Genomic DNA, 7,307 nt, shown 5'->3' on the forward strand with positions numbered 1-7,307 from the left:
GAATGTTCATTTAATTCCCATTAACTATAATCCACACAAGAAATCGTTATCATTATGATTGTTGTTCCCTACAATCAATATTTATCCTTTTCATTATTTTTCCATCCTGCAACTCTGACCTTCCATTTGGTATGATATTTTAATACTCAGTGTAATTCGGGTGTATTGGTAAGCTCTGCACTCAGTTCTATTTATCAGAAAATATATTTATTTATCTTTTCATTCTCTTTTTTAAAAAATATATTTTTATTGATTTCAGAGAGGAAGGGAGAGGAAGAGAGATATAGAAACATCAGTGATGAGAGATAACCAAAGATTGGCTGCCTCCTGCACGACCCCTTCTGGGGATTGAGGCTACAACCCAGGCATGTGCCCTGACTGGGAATGGAACCCTAATCTCCTGGTTCACAGGTCGACACTCAACCACTGAGCCACACTGGCCAGGATATATTTTCATTCTGGAATATTTTTACTGCATACAGAAATGTAGTTTGGCAGCTACTATTTCTCAATATTAAAAAAAAATCACTGGATTGTTTTCCATTATCCATTGTTTCTGTTGAAAAAATCAATGTTATTTTTTTTTCCATTGAAGACATTCTTTATTGGCTACAATGGTTAACATGCTTAAGAGAGACAATATTCTGTGTATTTCTTTCTTTTTTTTTTTTTTTGGTTATCAAATAATCTTTAATTTAAATATTTTCCTCTGTAGTTCTTAACTAGCCCGACATTCCACTGCACCACTGTTGATATCATCTATGATGTCATGAGGGTGGCGGCCATCAACCTTGTAGTCCACAGACTGGGCAGTCCCCAGGATCTCTTTAATGGTTTCAGAGAGTTCTCTAGCTACAGATCGGTGCCGCATCTGTCGGGCAATGCTGACAATCTCATCAAAAGTGATATTTCGACTGTGGTTAATGTTTTTTTGCTTCTTTCTGTCGCTTGGCGGTTCTTTGAGGACTTTGAAGATCAGCGAAAAGGCAGAGGCACTACCTCAATCTGGGCGTGTCTGTTCTGAATGGTCAGTTTCACAGTAATCCTCAGACCCTTCCAATCACTGGTCGCTTTGGTGACGTCATCACCAACCTGTTTTGGAGACAGGCTCAGGGGGTCAGTCTTGGGGTCCAGAGCAGATGTGGCATCCACTTCCCCACCGGTGCACCTCAGGTATACGAGTTTGACTTGAACTTCTGCGGAATTGTGGAGGCAGCTGGTGTCGGATGAACCTGGATCCGGGACGACCAAAGAAAGTTAGTTGCATCTGAGCCTCCTTCGAGCCAAAAGCCTAAAGCTGGCTCTGGAAGCGCTGCCCCAGCTTTCCAGCGGAGCAGACAAAAAGTTACTGGAGAAGCTGCTGAACAAGTTCAAGAGCAGTGTGCACCTGCAACTCACCTGTTTCCAAGCTGCTTCTTCAGCCTTGATGAAAACAGAAATGCCTCCAAAGTAAGGGTCATCCAAAGATAATAAGTGATGAAGTTATTCTCTTTAAGTGCCCTAAAGGTATTTGTATATAAAGCATTACATTTGCAGTTTTTCTCCTTTCTTCTCTCTCCTGAATTAGTAGCTTAGAAAGATGTTGGTATATGTTTTATTTCAACCAAAATACCCTTGTTTGAAATGCCAAGCTTATTAAGAAATACACAGCTTTAGGCTTTTGGCTTGGATCCATGTTACTTTTGTTGTGTGTTTTTTTTTTTTGTTTGTTTGTTTGTTTTCGGATTATCTCTCATTTTATCTTGCTTCCTACAAATATTTGTCCTTGATTTTGTGCGGCTTACTACAATGTGGGTTTATTTCTATTTATCCTTATGGAGGTGCATAGTGCCTCTTGGATGTGTGCCTTGGTGCCATTCATCAATTTTGGAAAATTCTTAGCAAATTTCCCTCCACATATTTACATTCTTCATTTTCTCTCTTGTGATTCCAAGTTAAAATGCTGGAGTTCTTTGTTTTATCATATTTAATATGTGTCATACTTTTATATTCCTATTTTATTGTATTTTCAATTTTAAATATTTTTCTAATAATTCAACATTTGTCTCTTTAGCAATGTCCAATTAATTCAGTTCTTTATTTTATTATTATTATTTTTTTAAAATACATTTTATTGGTTCTTTACAGAGAGGAAGGGAGAGGGATAGAGAGTTAGAAACATCGATGAGAGAGAAACATAGATCAGCTGCCTCCTGCACACCCCCCACTGGGAATGTGCCTGCAACCAAGGCACATGCCCCTGACGGGAATCGAACCTGGGACCCCTCAGTCCGCAGGCCGACGCTCCATCCACTGAGCCAAACCAGCCAGGGCTCAGTTCTTTATTTTTATTAGTTGTATAATTCACTCCAGAATTTCTATTTGACTCCTTTTTATACTTTCATTTCTATGAGAAATTATTGTTTGACATGTCATTTCTAAAACATATTATTCTTCATTATTTTAAAATTTAAATCTTCATACAACCATTGCCTTGATCACCCTTTAATCTGTTTAGTTTTTCTATTTGTTTTACATTACCTCATACATTTCACAGGCCTAATTATTTTCTGTTGTGTGCTGAACATTGTTTAGGAAAAATTATGAAACTAATTTGAAGCTCTGAATGACATTCTTGTAATATGGAGTCACTCTTATTTGTCTTGGAGGCAGCTAGGCATAGAGTATCATAATCCAACCAGGAAATGAGATGATTCTGTACTATGAGGCAGATCTATTTCTACTTTACCCTTATTACACTAAGGTGAAGCTCTGGATGATTTACCAGGGCTTACTCTTTTCATTGGACCCTGAACTCCAAAATTTGTCCAACAGGATAATGATTCCATATGCTCTGTCCTTAGCCTCCAAACTGGTGTTCCGAATCAACACAAAATCTGAGAATAAACATTGGTGCACGTGCAGGGCTTACCTCTCTGTGATTACCTACTCTTCCCTGTCTTGGCTCCACAATTCTTCAATGCCTTGGTAGCTTTCTTATGCCACTAAATATGACTTTTAGAATACATTTCTCCACGTTTCTAATTATACTTTCAGCAGGATGTTTGGTTCAATAATAGACTGCCATTTCCAGAATTAAAGCTCAGAATCTTTCCTTAAAAATCATATTTTTTAAAAAATGCCCCTTGCTAGTATTGAGAAATACATTTTCTATGTTGTTCTTCCTATATAATAAAGAGCTAATATGCAAATGATTGTCAAACCCTAGTGCATTTGCGCCCTCAGGACCTTGTGCCAGGGCCGGGGATTCTGAGGCCGCGTTCCCTGCCCTGGTGCCAGGGCTGGGGGACCTGAGGCTGGGGAACCTGAGGCCGTGCCCCCCCCCCCCACACCCAGCGGGGCTTGACAGGGGATCTGAGGCTGTGTCCCCTGCCCTGGCACTGGGGCCAGGGGACCTGGGGCCACGTCTCCTGCTCCAACACCGGGGCCGGAAGACCTGAGGCTGCACCGGGGGACCTGAGGTTGAACCCCTGCCCACAGGGCTTGACTGGGGATATGAGGCTGCGCCGCCCGCCTGGCACCAGGCCGGGGGACCTGATGCTGCACCTCCTGTCCTGCAGGGCTTGACGGGGGTGGGGCTGGCTGGGTCTGGGTCTCACGCAATTTCGAGGTGCATGTGGCTGGGCAGGGACTTGACTCTGGGTCCCGTGGCGTGCCCCAGACTCTGACAAGAGGTAGATTTTCATATACATTTTATTAATTTTCTTCCAACTGTGACACTTCTATTATAGAGAAAGGGCAAATAGCAATATTAAAATATTTCCTCTAATTAATTCCCTTTTATTGTGCACAAATTTTGTGCACTGGGTCACTAGTATATTAATAAACTTGTTAAGCTTTCTTAATATTTTGTATTTTTATACATTCTGTTGTCTTCCCTTTGCTGGTGATTATAGCTACCTGACTGGTATTCTTTAGAGCCAATTTAGTATATCTATTCCACGCACACCCACACACACACAGTACATAGATATTTAAAAAATAAATTTGATTATGTTACTCCTTTTCAATGATTTATCAGCATAACAAAATAAGACCGAATTTCTTTATTTCCTACATAGTCCTGTGATATCAGGCTTCTGTATTTTCTTGCAAACTAGGCTCCGTCTTCTACAAACTCCAACAAAACAGACTTTTCCCTAGTGCTGTCTTGAGTGCTTCCCATTAGGAAAAAAATAACTCCGACAGCTGAGCAAAGAAGGCTATGTATTCTTTGTATTTCAGCTTAAATGTCATACCTATAAGGTTTTCTTCTCTGATCATCTTATCTAAATTGTATCTAGGTCTCTCCCACTGGCCTTACTGTTTATTCTTTTTCATTAAATCTTGTTTGTTTTCTTTGTAGCACTTCCATTTTTTAAGTCCTATGTTGCTTGGGGAGTTTACTTTTTTAATTTAAAAAATTCTTGTAAGTGGTCTTCTTATTAGAATGCTAAAACCACTAGGGCAAGATTACTGTGTTTTGCTCACTCTTGTGTTCCCAGTATCTGGGATTGTGCCTTGCTCATAGTAGATGCTCAATAAATATTCCTTAAATACATTATTGTGGCTTTAGATTTCTCTAAATATTACTTACTCTTTTTAGAAAGATACAGCTTGTTCATTTAACTCAGGGTTTAAAGTTATGGATGAGTCCTCTTTCTGTCACTAGCAGCATATCACATTCCCAACTTTATCTATAAATAACAGGCTTGGTTTCTCCAGGTACTGGGATCATTCTCCCATTAACCAACTGCCCTTATGGTTGTGGGGAACCATACCGAGGGAGAAAAGTTAAAGTATCTTTTTTTCCTACCATGTAGTGGGAATCAGACTATGTTTTTCTTTTTTTAATCTTTATTGTTGGGAATATTATAGATGACCCCTCTTTTTTCCTCTCATTTTCCCCTTCCACCTGGTTCCTGCCCCATCCCAGGTCTTCACCACCCTATTGTCTATGTCCATGGGCAACACATGTTAACATATAAGTTCTTTGGTTCATCTCTCCCAGCCCCCACCCCACCTCCCTTCCCTCTGAGATTTGTTAGTCTGTTCCATGTTTCTATGTTTCTGGTTCTATTTTATTCATCAGTTTATTTTGTTCATTAGATTCCATATATGAATAAGATCACATGATATTTGTCTTTCTCTGACTGCCTTATTTAGCTTGGCATAATAATCACCAGGTCCATCCATGCTGTCTCCAAGGGTAATAGATCCTTCTTTTTTACTGCTGCATAGTATTCCATGGTGTAAATGTACCACAGCTTTTTTATCCACTCATCTACTCATCTACTCTTTGCTCATCAGACTATGCCTTGATCAATCTAATCCTGTCTTAGAAAGAAGAAACTCCATGACTGTTTTATAAGTTTAGTAATATGATTTTTTTTGTTTTCCTACTAGGTCCTTTTTCCCTTTAAAGCCATATAACAAAGGGTAGAGAAGAGGATCCTGATGTCTATTTTTATCTAGAGCAGTGGTTCTCAACCTGTGGGTCGCGAACAATGAAAATACATCCTGCATATCAGATATTTACATTACGATTCACAACAGTAGCAAAATTACAGTTATGAAGTAGCAACGAAAATAATTTTATGGTTGGGGGTCAAAACAACATGAGGAACTGTATTAAAGGGTCACAGCATTAGGAAGGTTGAGAACCACTGATCTAGAGCCTTGTCTTCTTTGATATTCCGTGATTTATGACTGAATTAAACAGGACAGAGAGTACTCTATATTTATGCCAGGCATCAAAACTCCCAACTTACTTATATTTTACATGTCATAGAGGGCATTGTTCCATCTGTACCTCTGTTGACAGAGCACTGTAATTGGGTCCAGGAAAGGTTGGTCACCATCGTATTCTGTAGAGGTAACAGGCACTACTGAAAACCTTTCAACAAATATATGCCCTTTCAACTCTACAATGCTTTGAAGATATAAAATCAAATACCAAGTAGAGAATAGGCCAAGGGTCAGTTTCTACATTTTTCTGTTTGAGTGCACTCCCATTTTATTTTAATACTTGAACTCATAAGTAATTTGTGAACTTTTCAGTAAGAAGCTTTTGAAATTTCCAATTGTTGCTCCATCTCTAACTTCAAGAGATATTGCTTTTAGATCTAATATTCTTTTATCCTACTCTGAGACATACAGATCAATTTTTGCTAAAATGGATTTAGAATATAAGTTAGGTAATAAACAATTTGTTTACATGCTAACCTGCCAGTTAAACTTTTCAGAAACAAGTCAAATTAATGACTTATTGAGAATTAAAGAGCAGTGTAGGGTACTGTGTTCTAGATTAGAGTGTAGCAATACATATTTATATTGTTGTGGTAACAAAATACATTTCAATAAGAAAAACCTACACTTGAATTTCATTTCTAATATTTTATAGCTAAGTGACCTTGAGATACCTATGTGATACACTGTGTCTCCTACCAGATTCCTAGAGACCTTCCTTCTTCATTTTCTACTGAAAATGTTAAGTACTGTTTTTAGCCCAGGACAAACAACCATCCTATATAATAAAGAGGTAATGTGCAAATTGACCATCACTCCAACACACAAGATGGCCAGAAGAGGAGGGCAGTTGTGGGGGACCAGGCCTGCAGGGGAGGGCAGTTGGGGGGGGGCCACGCCTGCAGGGGAGGGTAGTTGGGGGGGACCGGGCTGACTGGGGAGCAGTTAGGCATCGATCAGGCTGGCAGGGGAGTGGTTAGGGGGTGATCAGGCTGGCAGGAAGAAGCAATCAGGCAGGCAGGCAGGTGAGCGGTTGGGAGCCAGCAGTCCTGGATTGTGAGAGGGATGTCCCACCGGGAGCAGCCAGACATCCCTCGATGGGTCCCAGATTGGAGAGGGTGCAGGCTGGTCTGAGGGACACACAACCCCCCTCCCTGCACTAATTTCGTGCACCGGGCTGCTAGTCCTATATAATAAAGAGCTAATATGCAAATGGTCATCATGCCCTCACGCCATCATGTTGTAACGGCTCAGACACTCAATACTGGGGAGAGAGGAATGGGGACCAGCCAGGCACAAATGAGCTCACGAGAGAGGAAGGGGAACCAGCCAGGCTGCGGCCTGGGAGAGTGACAAGCCGCCCACCCTGCGATCCCAGGTGCCAGCAGCTGCACCTGCACCTGCGGCTCAGGAGAGGGACAAGCTGCCTGCCCCGCGCTCCCAGACGCCTGCAGCTGCAGCAGGTGAAGTCACCCACCCACGGTCTCTTGCAGCTGCGGTTGGCCCTGGTGAAGCCGGCCCAGGTCCTGGGTGCCTGCAGCGGCCAGAGGGAGGGAATCCCGGGTCGCAGGTGCCTGCAA

At 41.3% G+C, this 7,307-nt stretch overlaps 1 pseudogene across 1 annotated transcript; it reads right to left on the reverse strand.

The window, feature by feature from the left end:
- Positions 1-718: 718 nt before the first annotated feature.
- Positions 719-5,840, reverse strand: LOC308518342 (large ribosomal subunit protein uL11-like; annotated as a pseudogene). The gene is made up of 2 exons: positions 5,792-5,840; positions 719-1,232 (listed from the first exon to the last, which is right to left on the reverse strand). The product of its transcript is annotated as a large ribosomal subunit protein uL11-like (transcript).
- Between the last annotated feature and the right edge of the window lie 1,467 nt (positions 5,841-7,307).

Source organism: Myotis nattereri (genome assembly GCF_964212035.1).
Source record: "Myotis nattereri genome assembly, chromosome: 1".
In the NCBI taxonomy this organism is placed as follows: Eukaryota; Metazoa; Chordata; class Mammalia; order Chiroptera; family Vespertilionidae; genus Myotis; species Myotis nattereri.